A 17,682-nucleotide genomic window follows, 5' to 3' on the forward strand; every position below is an offset into this window, starting at 1 on the left:
GGGGCAGCAGACAGCCCGTTTTAGGGGTCACCTGTGTTCTGTGCTACCTGAGCTAGGTCCACCGACCACTCTTGCCTCAGCTCAGCTTCCACAGCTGACGGGAACCAGTGATAACAAGGACAGCTCCTGCCCATTGCCTCGGATTCACCTGTCCTCAGGCACCTAAAGGGAGAGAGCTCTGCTTTCCTGAGGCCCAGAGATGTTGCAAACATGCTGAGGTCACACAGACCAGAGAGAGATGGCTTCGATACAACTCAGAGCCTACCTGCAACCTTCACACCAGGTCACTGCCCCCAGCCTAACATCCAGACAGCACCTTGGACTTTAGAGGACCCCTGGAAGAAGAGCCAAAAAAAAAAAAAAAAGCTCATTTTCTAGACAACCAGAAACAGTGCTGATTCTGTCAAAGCTTCATTTGGGTTCAGCCTCACAGCACTGCCAGGTAGTTACTGTATTATTACTCCCATGTTCTAGTACATGATGAAGACCCCAAGGCCCCAGTGATGCAGCTAGCCTGGTTCTTGTGCTGTGGGGAGGAATGGAGAAGAGATTCTTCCAGAGAAGAGGGAGGGAAGCAGGCAAGGGAGGAAAAGGAAGAACAGACGAAGGAAGGGAAAAGAGCAAGGTGGGGCCAGAAATTCAGAGGAGAAAAACAACTCCATTGGGGTGGCCCATGGAAGGGTGACTGGGGCAAAGAGTTGATGTCAGGCCTCCTGGTGGAGATGGGCCTTGTCTGGGACTCATGGGGGTCTCATAGATATGCAGGACCCAAGGCCAGAAAGCCCAACGCTTCACCTCTGCCCTCTCCTAGATGATTATCTGGTCAGGTCTCTGGGCATACACATGGGGGCGAGTGTACATCCGTGTCCTGCACATGACACAGGTATATGCTCATGCATACATGTGTACATACACAGACGGGGATAAAACTACACATAGGAGGCTCCCTGGACTTTTTTCTAAGAAGAAGGCAATACCCCCACCATAGTCTTAGATGTCCTCTCAAGACCCCCAAGGGTGGTGGTGGGGAAGGAGTGGAAGGGCCTGAGGGGATCAGGCAGGAGCACAGTGTCCAATGGGCCCTTGAGGTGGTCACCCAGAGCACGACTGGACATCCGGCCTGACCAGTGTCAGCCAAGGCTTGGCTGGGGCAGTTCCACAAGGGTGGGGCCAGTTGGAAAGAATGCACCAGGCCACCCCCCTTCATTCTGCATCCTCCTGTCACAGAAGTCTGTGTGTAACAAAGAAGTCTCTCTTGGGATCTCCCTTCCTAACTCAGGTCCCTTCGCTGTGCACAGGCCTGAGCAGCTCAGCCTTGGTGGTTACTATTAGCACCAGAGGTAGCTCGCCCACACCCAGGGGAATCCCCCACAGCCAACTCCAGCCCCAGATGTCCAAGAGCCTGAAGCCCTGGGAGGGTGAGGCAGGCAACATAAGGTCTGGTGGCCGCAGGGTGGCTCTCCTGAGCTGATAGCACTGTGCCCTGGCCTTCTGCCAACAGGCTGGCTTGGACATCTCAGGGGGCAGAGCCCCCAGCCAGCCTGTCTCAGCAGCTCCTCCTCCTCATGGCGAGTGACTTCACTTTGACTTCATATCTGCAGTGATGTGCACAGCTCTTACTCAGCTCTGAGCTCAGCCAGGCAGGAGGGCGCAGCTCTGTGCACAGCAGGAAGAAAATACCCTGAAATAGGGGCACCTCAGGCCTAGGGACCTGGGATCCTCCCACCCCAAGCTCCCATGTGCATCCCATTCCTCTGTGCCCTGGTGGGGGCCAGACCTCAAAAGGCAGCTGGGAGGTGGGAGGAGAACAGTGGACTTTTCCCACAGGAGCCTAGTACTCACCTCCCCCCTCACCCCAGGACCTCCCATGTTAGGGACCCAGAGTCTTCCCTCTTTAGTATCAGATGTGTTTATAGGCATCATTTCTTGGTGCAAAAATTAAATTCTTTTGGGCTCCAGTTCCTTCTTGTTACTTGCTCTGCTACCCTGTCAGCCCCACATCCTAAGAACTCTAATGTGTGGTGGGGGGGAAAGGGTATTACCCTCCAAGCATTCCGTTAACGCTGGCTCCAGGTCTCTTTGAAAGGTGTGCCCGGTCAGATCCCTGTTTTCATTGGCTGGACCAGTCCTAAAGAGGGGTTCACAAACTAACGCTAGGACACCCCCAGAGGGACTACAGAAGCCACTCACCAGGCGCACCCCTGGAGTGCACAGAAGGCGCCGGCTCAGGGTCCCTCGCGGGGGCTCTTCCCCTCCTCCCACCTTCGGCCGCCAGAGAGGCCGCGCACCCACCGCACCTCCCCCCTCCGCGAAATGGCGGAGGATGCGCCCGTGCCCGGAGCCTGGAGGCGGGGCACCTGCCTGGTCTGCAGGTCCCTTCCGGCTCACTCCCAGCCAGTCCGCCCAGAATCCGCATCCCCGCCTGGTTTCCCTGCCCTCTCTGGGCGGCAGGGAAGGTCGAAGCGCAGAGACAGCGAGAGGGCGCACAGGCTGAGGAAGAGTGACTGTGCGTGCGGAGGTGCACGGCTTGGGGCTGCGGCTGCCAGGCCGGTACCCGGACCCCGCACCTCGCCCCTACTCGTGCCCCGCCCGGCCTGCACCCCGCGTCCGGCTCTGGTCTACTAACCCTCGCCCTGGGGTAAGCGCACCAGGGATCGCCTGGGGAGGTACCCGGCGCCCCGCCTTTACTTCCGCACCCTGGCCCCGCCCCCCCGCCACTCCGCCCCCCCCCACCACGCCGCCCTCACTGCCCCGCCCCGCCCCTGCTCTCGCCTCGTGCGCAGCCCGCGCCCTCCCCTCCTCAGTCATGTGCTCCGAGCCCCGAGCACAGCTGCGGAGAGTGCCCTGGAGCCCGCGCCCCGACGCTCGGTGCCCGCAGTGTTCACTGCGTCCTCCGCTCCAGGACGGGCGGTGCTGAGCGCCGCACCCGCTGCTGAGCCCCCCAGCCCAAGGAAGCGTCCCTCTCGCCGCAGCCGCAGCGTGCATCGGCGATGGCGAAGGCGACGGCCAGCGCCGTGGGGCTGAGGTTGCTGCTTCTGCTGCTGCCCCTGCTCGGGGAAGGTGAGTTCTGTCGAGGACTGGTGCCCGCAGCGGCCGGGGTGAAGTTGGAGCCGTGCGGTGGAGTGGACGCGTTTGAAAATGCCTTTCTGTTCACGGCGGGCAGCGGGCCAGGCAGTTACTGGCCACTTGGGCTCCACTGGGAGTGGGGTGGTGTGGCGGGCAGCGCGCCTCGGGCCCCAGGCTGGGTGGGTCTCGGCCGGAGCCGGACACGGGCCAGGCGCCTGTGCCCAGGGCCCGAGTCGCAGCCACGCTCGCCTGCCTGGTTGCGCCTCGGGCCACAGCAGCGTCTCGGGGCGAACCAAGCGGATCTTGTTGGCGTTTTGGTGCAGGTAGGGGAGGACGGGTAAGGTAGCCCTAAAAAGCCTGCCACTGGGGCAGGAGGAGTTGTGTTTCTGTAAACGATTGCTCCATTTTGGTTTCCTTGTCACACTCCACGTCGGTGCGTTTCTCCTCCAGCTCTGATATCCTCTCTCAGGTGAGAGCGGAGGGGATCTGATCTTTTTAAAACGGTTGCTTTTCCTTGTGAGTTTTTGCCACCCTACTTCTTAAAAATCCCCCAAGCCTGTGGTTTTTAGGGAGGCTGCCCTCGAGGGCCCGCTCAGGCTGGCCCAGCGCCACCGGCCCTGGCTCCAGTCCCACCCACTTCTTTAGAGTCCCCTGTTGCTGCCCCACAGGGGTACCTGAAGGTGCAGCCTTTGGCACCGTTTGACGGTTCGGGGCCAACATGCACCAAGCGCTTTTACCATCCTGGAGTGGAGTAGGGCTGTGTGTTGTCAGCATCAGTGCTGGGAGGATTCGAAGTGGCTTTGCAGAGGCTGGTCACTGCCCCCACCTCCAAAACTCTCAACAGATGAATGAACCCCAAGGCTGTGGAATCTGCTTCTTACCCCCTGCCCCCCGTGGCCACGAATTTTAGTTTCTCTCAAATTGTCCCTGATTTCTTTTTCTTAAATACTTATGTGTATGTACTAAATTTCCCTCTGAGAGTAGCCCCCACCACCCTTCCCCACCTTTCCCTTCAGCCTTTGGGAATACAAGAGGCAGTGAGTGGTTCCCTGCTTCTGGCCCTGGGTCCTGCACAGACGGTGGGTTCACAGGCCTGCCCAAGGTTTCATTTGTATGACTGGATCCTAAACTCAAGAGTCAGATACTTACACTAGGATGGGCCCCCAGCCCATCACAGGAAAGGCAGGGGAGAAATCCTTCCCATGCCCCGGGGAAGAATGGGGGAAGCATTGGGAGTCTGGGGTCAGGGTGCTGTGAGGCGGAAACAGACAGAAGAAGGATGAAGACTCCGCAGAAGTAAACACAGACAAGGCCTTCAGAAGATCTCTTGTAACTCTGCGTTGCAACTTTGTAGTAATGGGCGGGTGATCAGGTGAGAGGCCGAAGCCAGGGTGGACTTGGTGGCCTCAGAACCTAGAAGAGGACTTCCCATGCCTCTCCTGTGCTTAGCCAAGGTGTCCAGCTGAGGCTAGGAGGACTGGACTGGGAGCGGGGCTGCTAGCATGGACCTGTGACACTTGGTAGGAATGCAAGTGGCTTTTTCACAGCCTGGACTTAAGGAGTTGGGTGGTGGGAGAAAGGCCCTCCAATCCAGGGAAAGCAGGTCTCCTGCCCCACCCACTCTTCCAACAGGATGAGTAAGAAACTGATTGACGACACTGAGAGTGGAGAGGTGGCCCCGCGGTACTCAGGAGGAGACAGCTGGGCGTTTGGAGAGGCCTGCGGGCACACTACTCAGAGTGGCAGTTCTGGAGCTCTCTCAGTGTGGCGCTCCAGACTGCCGCAAGTGAGCCAGGGCCACTGCTCCGGGACTCACCCAGGCTGGGAGTAGCCCGGCCTCAGGGCGGCCCCTTGTGGATGCAGCCCTTCAGTGGCCGTGCCTCTTACCTGGGGTATGGGCTGGGTCTCTAGGGGATGAAAGCCCTCCCTGCTGGCCTAGACCTACCTCCCCCAGACCGGAAGCTCTCTTCTGTGCTGGATGACTGATGAGAGGCAGGGTAGGGAGGCAACCAGATGGAGCGGCAGTGGCCTGGACCCCAGTGTTGGGGAAGGAAAGCACTGCCTCAGGGCTGGCAGGGATGGGCTAGAGGGCTCAGGGGTGCTCAGACCAAGGTCATAGGACATCACCAGACCCCTAGTGTGTGCCCCTCTCCATGTGTACACACTCTCATTGTGTAAGAATTCACACGCCTTCAGAAAAAGGCGCCATCCCAGACACAGACTCCCAGAGTAGGGCAGTACTCCTCACCCACACTCTGGTATCTGTGTGAGGGCACACATGGGCACACACACACACTCTTGAATCCATGCTCACACACTCTCATGCTCACTCTTGGTGATCACCGAGACACCACTGCCCTTTCTCAAGGATATGTGATCATGAGGCCTGTGGACACACTCACACCCATGCTCGGCCCCTCACACTACACCCTTATCTGGGAAACCCAGCCCCCCTCCCTGCTACTCCCACACATTGCGACCCCTGCGTGTATACACAGGGACACCTGCTCCTCCCTATTCACACTCAGGGGGCACAGCCTGTCCACCTGGGGCATCCTGGACCCATCTAGAAGTTGTTCTCAGAAGAGTGTGTGGCGTTTTACTGCTCCAGTGCAGGTACAGATGTCCCCGTGGCATGGATGAAGAGACTGATTCCCAGCTTCCAGGGCTCTCCCTGAATGTCTCAGGCTGACTGCTCACCCAGCACCTTCTCCCTGCTCTTCCTCATGAGGCCTCGCACCTCCCATCTTCCTGGCCTGGCTTCTGGGTTCCTGTTTTGCTCAGTACCTCTGCCCACAAGGAGAGACCTGCCCCCTGTGCCTGCACGCCCCTGGGGCCTCTCACTCCCAGTACTGGCCATGACTTCCAGCCTGCTCTCCAGGCTGTGGGCCCTGCCCCTCTGCAGTTGGACCTGGGTGTGCCACTTTTGCTGGGACCAGCAGGTGCCAGCGCAGCCCCTCAGCCAGGAAGACTGCTCTGCCGACCTCTTTGTTTCTCTTTCTGCCCCTTCCCTCTCTGGCCAGGGACGAGTGGTGGTGTGCTTCATCAGGCTCACCTGGGTCCCCCTAAGCCCTTCTGGCCTCTGAGAGCTGCCTGCGCTCCACACTGACTGTCCTGGGCCCTAGCAGAGTCCAGCCTTCTGAGGGAGCAAGGGGCTGGGTCAGCTGGTAGGCTCCTAAGAGTAGGGTCTGCAAGCAGAGAGCAAATGGGGAAGTTTATTGAGACCATTGCAAAATTGCCTTTATTCTGCAGAATTGCATTAAGGATGGCTAAGTAAATCACTGTTTCCTTGGTGGTGTGAAGAAAATGGGATTCTTTTACCTAATGGGGTGCTAATGGCCTTTTAGCCAGGGGAGGAGAAAACAAATGAAAAATTATGGGATCTGTTAACCTGAAGTATGGGGTGCCAAGCGGAAGTGGGGGGGGGCAGGAAACTGCTGCCTTGCCTGAGGGCTTCTCCCCCTGTGACCCAAAAGAGGTGCCCTCTGCCTATTGGTCTTAACTGGATAAGGTGATGCCAGCAACAGCCACCCCAGGGGGCCCACAGCATGCTGATCCTGTGCTCAGCACCGCCTGTCTGCTACTCACTGTATCCTCCTGAAACCCTGAGGGATGTGGCCTTGTATTCCCATTTCATAGGTAAGAAAACTGAGGCTCCCACAGCCCGTGTACCTGAGCCCGTGAAGAGGACTTCATGACTCTGTGGCCCTGGTCCTCTGGTTTTCAGCAAGCCCCTCCTCTGGGCCAGCGGTGGTGGGGACCTGCAACAGGGCTCAGGAGGAGTCCGGGGATGGGTGTGGGGAAGGTGGCCCTGAGTCTGCTCACCCACTGGTCACCCTCTGGTGGGGTGCTCCAGGGGCCCGAGGGACAGCCTGGCCTGGGTCTGGGACGGAAGTGTGCTGCCATGCTCCCCAACACCTGAGTCAGGAGCCCGCAGGACTCTGGCTGATTCTCAGATGGGACTGCTACTGTAGCTGATGTCTGGGAGTCCTACAGGTCCAGGAACTGCCTCCAGGTGGGATCCTGTCATAACTGGCCCCAGGGGAGGGAGCGTGCTAGTGGTGTAGGCTGAGAGTGTGACCCTTGTACCCGCCTCTGCCTGGGGACCTAGAACCTGACAGAAGCCACTGTGCTGAGGAGTGGGGGAGGGCAGGGGCTGGGCTTCAGGGCACATGGGTATGACTGTGTCTCCTTACCTGGACTCCAGGACATTCTGGGAGAAGAAAGTGCCCACTGGGCTCCCCAGGAAAGAGGCAGAGCTGGAGAAGTGCCCCCCAACAGCGGTATTGCTTCCTTCTATCCTGAAGAAGTGGCTAGTCTCCACTCTGGAGACCCACCCCCTTCCTGTGGATGTGGGGGAGGACACTTCCTCCTGTGGGGGTTGTGTTCAGGCTCCAGTCCCTCATCTTCTCCTCTTCATTTCTTTCTCTTCTTCCTCCTGGTTTCTGCAATTGTTTTTCTGAGAGAGTGACTTAATAGTAACAATAACAGTACTGGTGAGCAGCCCACATACACGCTCCGAGGGACCACCTGCCACCCAGGCAGCTTCTCCAGGACTAGGGGTGCACCCGGGGAGAATGCAGAAGGTGACTTTGACCTCAGAGCTATCTCCATGTAGGAGAAATGGGCAGTAAAGGAAGCGCCAAGCTGTCATTTATCTCAAATGTGTGTGTGTGATATCAAATGGAAGTGCATGGCAGAAGGCAGGCTGTGGGGCCGGGTGGAAGCAGGGATGGTGGGCTGCCAGGCAGGAAAGGGGCCCTTCTGGGCTTGGGCCACAGGGTGTGAAGGCGGTGGAGGACATCCCCCTCCCTCCCTCCCTCCTGCCTTCTCACTTGCTTCCCCTGGGTCTTCAAGGGCAGAGTGCTATGCTTTATGGGTGGGCATGCTTCAGCTCCTGGAAGACTGGGGGGTTGGTGTGACTCAGAGAGATCACCCAGGGCCATGACCTGGGTAGTCTCAGAGGGGCTTGAAGGGGTATGAAGACTCAGGCCTCCAGAGCCCACATGGCTTTCCCTCCCTACCCCAGAGCAGCGGACTGGCAGCGCAGGTCCCCCTCCCTGACCCCCGTGTTCCCATGCTCAAGGGAGGCTGTGGCTCCCAAGACAGAGCTCCGCCATACCTGAGAGGACCTGAGGGTATTGTCCTCTTTGGGCTGAAGCCCTGGGAGCCCCTGTGGACGGGGCCCACTTCCTGCCTGGCTTCACCTCCCAATCCTCCCACCATCCGCCTTCCCAAGCTCTGGACCAGACGAGACCTGGGCTTCCATCAAGCTCTGGCCTCACAGCTGGGTAATTGTGGGAGCCCCTGGCACCTGTCCCTGAGGCTGGAGCCTGAAAGCCAGTGGCCCTATCAGCTGTCCACTGCAAGACCCTGGGCAAGGTAGGGTGGGGCGAGAGAGAGCAGGGAGGTAGAACTGATACCCCCTAGAAAGCGTGGTTGTGGGTGTGATGACGCCAGCAGGAGCTTGGGGAAGGCAGATCAGGCACCACCTGGGCCCTCAAGGAGAGCAGGTGGCCAGCCCTGAGCAAACACCTCTGTTTGCTTTTGCCTGGTGAGTGGCTCCACAGAGTATAGCAGCCAAGGCACCACTGTAGAAAGGTCACCTGTGCACCTGGACAGGTGTGTGCCCACCTGTTGGTCCGGCCGATGCAGGCTCTCCATGACATCAAGGATACCTAGTGGGACTGGGGGCCTCTGTGGCAGGCAGGGATCAGTTCTGGGACCCACTCAGGGAAGACACCCCTGCCCCTGCAGACCCACGTCCTGGGGGCCCCAGCCCACTGCCCCCAGATTCAGGTACTGGGACTTTACTTTATCCCCATCTTAAGCCTTCACTCTTCTGACCTGGGAGCTACTGTCTGGGTTCCACAGGGCCCTGGGCTCCAGAGAAGTATCTAAGGGGCAGGGTGGCCGGGAGAGGGAGGCAGAGCTCCAAGCTGTGCCCTGATTACCAGCTCTGACTGCCCTGTGATTGAAGAAACAATTTGGCTTCTGAAACAGTCAGAACCTCTCTGGTGAGATAATGGACATCAGAACTGGTTCTAGTCCCCCATTCCTGCCTATGGGATTGCCAGAAAACTCCAGTGGTTCTTAGTCTTAGCAAAAGGGGGAAAGAAACCATGTAAGTTCCTAAGCTTTAATTAACAAAAAAAAAAAAAAAAAAAGGAAAAGAAAAACTATAAGTTCCTAAGCTTTAACTAACAGCCTGGAAAATGCTTGGGAAGATATATGTTCTGTGTGCCAGAACCTGAGAGTGAGACAGGTGTGGGGGTGGGGGGCGATCTGGGGTGCACAGCGTGGTGGTGGGAGTCCGAGTGGAGGGAAAGAGTTTATGGAGTTTCTTTCTCAAGTTTTTCTACCCCTGAAACAGTCAAAGACACAGATACGGTGAAACAGGGAAAGACCCAGAAGCTGGGGGGCTGGTTCAGAGTGTGCTTTCTCCTTCCCTCCTCCCCTATCCTGCCTTTCCAGCATTGCCCATGGTGCATCTGATGCTCTTTTTTTTTCTTTCTGGGAAGGAGAAAGGATGGAATCAGCACTCCATTCCGCCACCTCTTGGCCATGACATGGGTGCAAGGTGACCGTGTACTCTGTGCTGTGAGCACATGCTTTGCCACTGGGTTGAGCCTCCTCATCAGATTGGCACCTGCAGGGGATCTTTACAGGAGATCACACATGTGACTCCACAGAGCCTTGAGAAGTTTCCGCTGGGACCCTCTTGAATCTTCTTCTGCAGCCACCTATCCCCTGTACCTATGTGAGCAGGAAAGACTATGAACTTGGGGGTGACAGAAACCCCCAGTCTCAACGTCTCAACACTGTTCATTTGTCTCCTGCTCCCCGCCCCCTGCCCTTGGCAGCCACTCCACACCTGACTGTGTGCACAAGAGGGGCCCAGAGCTCTGAGGAGTCGGGTTTCTAGGGCCCTGGGCTCTTTGCCCATTTCCACAGGCTGGAATCCCATCACAGGGTCCTTTTCTCTGCAAGAGAAGCCAGTGTGCAGAGGAGAGCATGGTGGTTTGGTGGGATGCACACTGGGGCACCTGTGCAGGCTCCTGGGGTCCGCTCTGGACTTGTGCCCCTGCCTCTTCCAGGGTGGTCTCTCCTGCGGAGATGGGGGGAAGAACAGGGTGGTAAACAATTAAAATTCACTTCTTTTGAGGTATGAAATTCACATAACAAAATTAGAGTGAACAGTTGAGTGGGATTTAGTACATTCACAGCATTGCATATTCATCACCCCTGTGTAGTTCCAGAACATTATTGTTAACCCCCCAAAGAAAACCCCATACCCATTAGGCAGTGCGCCTAGTCCCCCCACACTAGCCCCTGGTAACTGCCACTCTGCACCTGTCTCTATGGGCTTGTCTATTTTGGATATTTAAAATAAATTGACCTTTCATTTGTATCAGGCTCCTTTTACTTGGTTGGAGGTATATCCGTGTTGTAGCATGTATTGGTATTTCATTCCTTTTTAAGGGTGAGTAATATTACATTGCATGTATTGGGTTGGCCAGGAAGTTTGTTTGGGTTTATGAACTTTAGGGCCAATGCAACATGTATCACATTTATTTATTCATTCATCTCTTGGTGGACATTTGGGTTGTTTACATCTTTTGACTTTTGTGAATAATGCTGCTGTGGATATTTTTGTGTGAGTATCTGTTTGAATCCCTGTTTTCAGTTCTCTTAGGTGTTTATTTTGGAGTAGAATTGCTGGGTCATGTGATAATTTCAACTTTTCTGAGGAACTGCCAAGCTCTTTTCTGAGGAACTGCCAAGCTATTTTCTGATAACAACTGAAACATTTTACAATTTTACCAGCTGTGTGTGAGAGTTCTAGTTTTACCACATCCTCACCAACACATGTTAGTTTCTGTTTATATTTTTAAATTGTATCAATTTTCTTGGATACAAGCAGTGTCCTCACCTATGGTTTTGATTTGCTTTTTCTTAATTATCAGTGATGCTGAGAGTCTTTTTACTTCCTTCTCGGCCATTTGTATCTTTTTTGGGGAAGCAACTATTTTGCCCCTGTTTCAATTGGGTGGACCTTCTTTTGTTGTTGAGTTTACTTTGCTTTATCAAATTTCCACCAGGTGTTCCCACCTGCTCAGGGTGGGAAGATCTTGACTAGGGGGTTATCAGGAAGCCTTTGTGGGCCCAAGGAGGTCTCATTCAGGAGTCAGGGAGGAGGCGGCTCCTTGCCAGGCTGTCCTGTGGATGCTTCTGGGACTTTGTATGCTTCCCTTTTTCTTCCTCTTCCCACACAGTATCTGGAAGATTTTTGCTCTTTATTCGGACTCCTGGTTATTTATTGCGGGTTGGCAAGTGCTTGGTTTGGAAATGAAGGGTAAGGCTGGAAAGGAGGAAGCAGGTTGGAGACATGGTCTTCCTGACCTTCCAGAGTCAGTCAGCATCCTCTCTCCCTGCCTTCTGGGACCTTCTTGGTTTTCCAGAAGGTCCTGGCTGGGGGAGCTCTGAGCTCTGTGGTAGAACTGAGTGTAAGGGAGAACTAGTGTGTAAAGACACCACACCAGTATGAGGCAGAAACACACATCCTCCCAGCAGCCTGGGTCACCCTTGTACCAGAACTCGTCTGCTGGTGGTCAGCCCCTGCGTGATCCCTTCACAGCCCGAGGCTGGGGCCGCAGCCTGTGACCCAGCAGACACTGACCAGGACCCCAGTGCATTCCCTCTCGCCTGTCCCTCTGCCCTCCTCTTTCCTGGGACCATCCTGCATCACTGCATCTGATTTGCCTCAGTGGCAGACCTGGGTCCAGTGTCCTCTCCTTGACTTTGTGATGAAGGTCAAAAGAGCACAGGGACCATACCCAGGTTAGACTGAACTCCTCCAAAGGGAAGAATTACCCTTGGCAATTTCCACGCCCCCACCCCCCGGCAAGACTCTCAAGGGAGGTGCCAAGAGACCCCGAGACTCCAAGGCTTCCTCCTTGGGAAGCTGCCCCTAGGACTCTGGACACTGGGCTGAATGAATTCAGTTAGTCTCACTCTAAGGGTCAGAATGTTAGTCTGCTTTTATTTTTTCATTTGTTTTGTTCGTTGAATAAATGCTGCTGACGACAAGTTGTCTTTAATAAACCACAAGTTCTTTGCAAAAAAAAAAAAAAAAAAAAGAGAGGGAGAAAAGAGGAGAAGTGGCTCTGGCTCCCACCAGTAGGTGCTTGGTCCCAGCAGCCCTTCCAGGGAGGGTCCCTGTCCCTGTTCACAGCTGGGAACAGACGCAGAGAGGCTGAGCACTGAGTGGGCCATGCAGGAAGACAGAGAAGGAGCGTGGCCTGGGCCTGGCTCTGCACTTGTCTCTCTGCTTTCACGAGTCACACTGAAATCTCTCCTTTGTATCTAGACTCACTTCTGAAGGTGAAATGTGTGTGTGTACGTGCATGCATGTGCACGTGTGCACGCACACATGCTCAGTTGTATCCTACTCTTTGCAACCACATGGACTCTAGCCCTCCAGGCTCCTCTGTCCATGGGATTCTCCAGGCAAGAATACTGGCGTGGGTTGCCATTTCCTCCTCCAGGGGATCTTCCCAACCCAGGTATCGAATAGTAGGATCTAACAGCAGCAAAGAAAAGGACCCCTCAAGGCTCAGTCCTGTGTCCAGGGGGCATGGGCACATCAGGCCCCCAGCATCCCCAGGTACCTGCACACTCAGCAGCCTTGACCATGTCTGTCCCTGTTGGACAGCGCTGGCCGAGCAAACTCCCCCCTGTTCATGCCTTCCTGGGCCTTTGCTCTGTTTCACTGAGATATGAAAGAGCAAATTTCCACGAGGAGACTTTTAAGGGCACCTGCATTTTTGAGGAGACTGAAGAAGACTATGGAGGATTATTTAGGTTGCATTTTCCACCTGGTCAGCAAGCAGGTGGATGGGTGGCCTGGAGTCCCAGGTCATGGTGCCCTGGCTTTTCCACATGTGTGTGCACAGCCGTCACCGAGCAGAGGAGCCTGGTGGCCATGTATACCTAAGAGTAGAACCCTTAAGTCCTGGCTCACTCACTCTGTACAGCCTTGGGCAAGGTAGCCTCTCTCTGCCTTGGTTTCCTTGCTCTAAGACAGGAACCAGAAGTTGTCCTTACCTCTGGCAGTTGTCGTGTCCATTAGTAGGGTGATGCACGTGAAGCATTTGGAATAGAGCCTCTCGGGAAGAATGCATTGGCTTGCCAAAAAGTTCATTTGGGTTTTTCTGTAATATCATGCATTAAAAACTCAAACGACCTTTTTGGCCAACCCAATAAAGAAGTCTCACTCTTGCTGAGTTAAATCCAACTCTTTGCAACGCCATAGACTGTAGCCCATCAGACTCCTCTGTCCATGGGATTCTCCAGGCAAGAATACTGGAGTAGGTTGCCATTTCCTCCTCCAGGGGATCTTCCCGAGCCAAGGATCGAACCTGTGTCTCCTGCATCGCAGGCAGATTCTTTACCTGATGAACCTTCGGGGAAGCCCTTGCTGGTTAATGGTAAACCTGGGCTGGGCGAGACCGGTGCTGGGGGGAGGGGCAGAAAGGGGCAGGACCATGGCTGTTCAAGGAGGTCCAATGAGGTGACACATTTGTTGAGATCTGAGTCATAGTGCCCTGCTGGGTGAGAGGGGGACAGTTGCTGGGCAGCAGCAGCAGAGTCAAAGCCTGGGATGTCCTGGCCAGTCGCCAGGGCTGACCTGACCAGGCCGGGGCTGATACACCTGCCGTTGGCTGGGGTTACAAAGCACAGGAACCCCAGAGCCAAGGGAGCCTGGTGACCTGCAGAACAGTCATCATCAGGCCACTTGGGTGGCCAGTCTTTTTCCAGTCAGGCTTTGCCCTGGGTAAAGAAATTAATTGTAACCTAATTCGCAGTTTCCTTTGCATAGAAGCTGGAAGGAACTGCTAGTGAGGCTGGTGAGTAACTCAGTGGCAGCTGGGAAATCACATTTGGGCATGAGTGTCCATCATCTGAGCGAAGCTGTTGCAGCTGGTCCGGGTGGTTGGGGATGTGGGTGGTGGCCACGGGTGCCTGCTAGGTGCAGCCTGGCCCTCAGGCCTCTGGGAACAGAAGGTTGGGGCCTGGGCACAAGGGAGGAATTTGGGCTGCTGGCTCCATGCAGCTGGGCTGCAGATCTCGTCTGCACACCTCACTACCCCAAACTTCAGCCACACCCTGACCCCTTCCTGCCCATCAGCAGAGGACTACGTAGATGGCATGGCAGAGGAGGGGGTTGTCAGGAGACCTAGGCCTGGTTGCAGTTCCATTCTGAGAGCAAGAAGTGAATTCTCTTCCTCAGAATTGGGAAACAGACGGGGAGACTGAGGTCTACAGTAAGAGCTCGGGTAAGGTGGGCAAGTCAGAGCTTTTCACGTGTGGAGGAATGTACCTGTACGTACAGGTCTGTGGTGCCTCTGAGGCAAGGCCTGGTCCTCGGGTTTCTCCTCCTCTCTCCAGGCCACCAGCCACCCTGTCCAGGCAGGGCCCACGCAGACAGGTGTGTGGGGAGACACAGTACCCCTGCATGTGATCGCCTGCCCTGCCCACCGTGGACCACACGATGAGGCTCAGTCTGAAGGGATGATGGAGGGAAAGCCTGCAGAGCTGGGCTATGTGTGAAGTCCCTGACCAGACAGGCAGGCAGGTGCCTGGGCTCTGCACTAGACAGAATCCTCAGGAGCGTGGAGAGCCCCAGGCATCCAGGGTGTGCCAGGGTGGCTGCTCACTCCTCCTTGTGTGCCAGGCCTTTGTGCCAGCTGGCCTTTGTTGTGTGCCCAGTCCGGGCCAGGAAGGCCACTCAGCCTTGTGGCCACAGTGGCACACAGGCTGTCCACTGAGGGCTGCTGGCAGCATTTGGGAAGAGGGAATTTAAGACTGGAATTGAGGCTGCTCTCATGGTGATTAGTGTCCTCACTGGGCACCAAGTAAAGTAGCTAGCCCTGGCTTGTATTCACCACCCATGTATGCACTTAGCTGTTCAGCTTTGGGTACACCTGCACAGGCCAGAGTTTTCTTGATGATTTTGTAGAGAGGCTTCAGTTCCCAGCATGAGGACTGGGGCAAGCTGTCATATTCCCTGCAAGGAGGCACTGGCTTGTGACATCTAAGCTGAGCCCAGGACCCGTGAACAGAGGTGGCTGGCTCTCAAAGGGCCACCCAGGCCTTCCCTTCTCGCCTGCTCTGTGCCAGGCATCAGGCAAGGTTCTGGGAATGCAGCAGTGAACAGGACAGGCCCGGGCTGGCTTTGTGGGTCTTTCCAGTCCAGCTTTCTTCCCACATCTTATGTGGGTCAAACCTGGCAAAGCTGCTTCATTTGGAAGCCTCTGGATGCCTAGCAGAGTGATGATGGTGGCGATGGTTGGAGGGTGGAGTGATGGTGGGTGGTGATGGTGTAGGCATGGTCAGCAGTAGTGGTGAAGCTGGTGGGTGAAGGTGTGAGGTGATGGTTGTGGGGAGGGTGGTGATGGTGTCAGTAGTGGTTAGGGTGTGGGGATGATAATATAGTGGGGGGCTGGAGTTCAGGTGAAGTTAGTGATGGTGGTAGTGATGCTGTGTAGGTGAGGGGGGTGAAGGTGATGGTGCTTGTGGGGAGAGTGGTGATCATGGTAGTGGTAATGGTGTAGCTGGGGGTGGTGATTGTGGTTGGGTAATGGTGGTGATGGTGGTGATGGTTTTATGGCCACACACAGGAGGTACTGAGCATACCATCAGCCCCATTTATGGCCAAAGTGGGGCTGGCCTGCAGGGCCCTCTCTGCGCTCATAGGCACTGGTTCTCCTGACCTGTGCTTTTTTCCTAAAAAGCCAAAATTACATTACAATCCCTTGCAAAACCAGCCTCCATCTGGGACAAAAAATGGAGATCGTGGGGTGTGTGGAGCATCCTACAGGGTGACCCTGCCTGAGAGTGCACATGTGTGTGTGTGCATGTGTATGTCATTCTGCCTAATGTCTCCCAGTTGGCAGTGTTCCTCAGTTACCAGGCCATCATTTCCTGAGCCGTGGTCAGTGATTTTGTTCTTAGGTGTCCTCAGGGTTTCTTTGCTCAATGCCAACTCTGGCCTCACCCAGGCAGGTCGTGCACTAGAGAGTGCTGTGTGCCCCACGTGAGCCTCATGGGGTGGGGAGGGGCATCCGTGAGGCTCCATTGCACTCATCCTGCCACTGGCCACCCACCTGTGGCTCCCTGTGCCTGTCAGACCAAGCCAGGGGGTCTTGACCAAGGTGATATCACCCATCTCTCTGATACCCTGCCCCCTCTCCTATCCCAAAGTCTCACTGTTTTCCAAATGTGCCCAGCTGTTAACCTCCCGCCCACCTTCCCCCCGCCACTCTGTGCTTAAAACCATTTATGTATTAGTTTGTTCCTTCCTGGATTCCTTTGTTGTTTCACTCACTAGTTTGTTGTTTCAGACAGATTGTGACATGATCTGACTGACCCTGGCTGCTCTGGGGCAAGTGGCCTATGGGGTCAAGAGTGGTCTCAAGGAGGGACTTCCCTGGTGGTCCAGTGACTAAGACTCTGTGCTCCCAAAGCAGGGGGCCTGGCTTCAGTCCTGGTCCAGGAACTTAAATCTTGCATGCCACAACTAAGATCCAGTACAGCCAAAAAAAAAAAAAAGAGTGGGCTCAGGGAGGCTAGGTGGTCCTCTAAGCTGAACTGAGATGAGGGAGAGGATGGAGCGAGTTGGTACGGATGTCTCTGGTACTTGGGTGGAGGTCAGGGCTGGTGAACGTGGCATTCCTTGGCCCAGAGGCAGCCATTCGAGCTGTGGGACTGGCTGCCATTTGCTTAAGGACGCTCTGGAGAGAACACCTAGAAGATAAGCTGAGACGGAGGAAACCCACATGGGGGTGAGCAGGCTGGCTCATCAGAATGAAATAGGAAAGCACCAAACACAGGAGGTCCTGAAGCAACCAGAGAGAAGAGAGAACCAAGAAGGGAATCATCAGAATTGAGTACAGACCTCTCAGAAGCAGGACAGCAGAATCACGCTTTTGAAGGACAGAATAACTGTCCTGTAGAAGTCTCAGGGCTTCCCAAGTGGGCTTCCCAGTTGGCACAGTTGATAAAGGGTCTGCTTGCCAATGCAGGAGATGCAGATTCAATCCCTGGGTCGGGAAAATCCCCTGGAGGAGAAAATGGCAACTCCCTCCAGATATTCTTGCCTGGAAAATTCCATGGACAGAGGAGCCTGGCAGGCTACAGTCCATGGGGTCACAAAAGAGTTGGACATGACTGAACACTCACACACACAGAATTCTCTGCCCAGCAGAAGTGCCTTTCAAGAATAAGGTAAAAGTGTTTTAAAAAGAGGGGCAAGGGAAACAAAGACCCAGATTCATGTTTCTGTGAGTGTATGAGGTGGAAGGGGCGTGTGGGAGGGGCAGCACTGTTGCTAAACGTCCAGTTAAGTTGGCCACAGGTTCATGAGTGTTTGTTGCAGAACACTATTTTGACATAAATGTTCTGCAAAATATACTGCTTGTACATGTCAAATATTCAACTAGAATAAAGAGAAAATGTGAACAGGATATGAGAGGAGGGGCATGGGGTGGACGAGGAGAGGATAATGGTGCCAAAAGTTGCTGTCTGGGCGGTGGGGCTAGGGGGACCCTCCAC

Source organism: Cervus elaphus, unplaced genomic scaffold (assembly GCF_910594005.1).
Source record: "Cervus elaphus unplaced genomic scaffold, mCerEla1.1, whole genome shotgun sequence".
Lineage (NCBI taxonomy): Eukaryota > Metazoa > Chordata > Mammalia > Artiodactyla > Cervidae > Cervus > Cervus elaphus.